The sequence below is a fragment of the Asparagus officinalis genome, chromosome 3, assembly GCF_001876935.1.
Source record: "Asparagus officinalis chromosome 3, Aspof.V1, whole genome shotgun sequence".
Taxonomy (NCBI): domain Eukaryota; kingdom Viridiplantae; phylum Streptophyta; class Magnoliopsida; order Asparagales; family Asparagaceae; genus Asparagus; species Asparagus officinalis.
This window is the reverse complement of record NC_033796.1, coordinates 1741149-1741791: the sequence shown is the minus strand read 5'-3', so window position 1 is coordinate 1741791 and position 643 is coordinate 1741149.

Genomic DNA, 643 nt, shown 5'->3' with positions numbered 1-643 from the left:
CCGACGTTCTCCACCAGCCGGGAAACTTAGCTATTTTAAACAGTTAACTGTGAGGATTTACTTTCTCTAGTATATTTTGATTTTTTTTTCAAATATTTGTTTATTTATTGTTATCTTTTGATTATTGAAGAATGTTTATTACACAGAACAATATTTATTGTTATTTTTGATTATTGAAGAATGTTTATTACACAGAATTTGAATTTACCCCTAATTACAACACAAATATTTAAACTACTTCGAAACCCTAACCTTATTAACCAAATAAATCTAAGTAATACCCTAATAATAGTACTTGCCCAAATAATTATCCTTATTAATTTTAGACATAAAACCCTAGTACCCTAAAATATGTGAATATATCAAAGATTTGTATATTTTTATTAAAAAATTAGTAGTGTGATATATAACACAATAATGTGTTATATATTAATTTTAGGTGAATAACAAGTTAACGTTAGTCGTATATCATCCTCCAATAATTACTACCAATTATTTTGACTTATAATATAAATGGACGATTCCACTTTGGGTATGAAATTTCATTTTATACTGAAAAGGATCGCTTAATTTATATTATAAGAAGAAAGAATTGGAATGTAACTATTGGATCTGTCCAGTTCGGACGGGTTAGGAATATAGT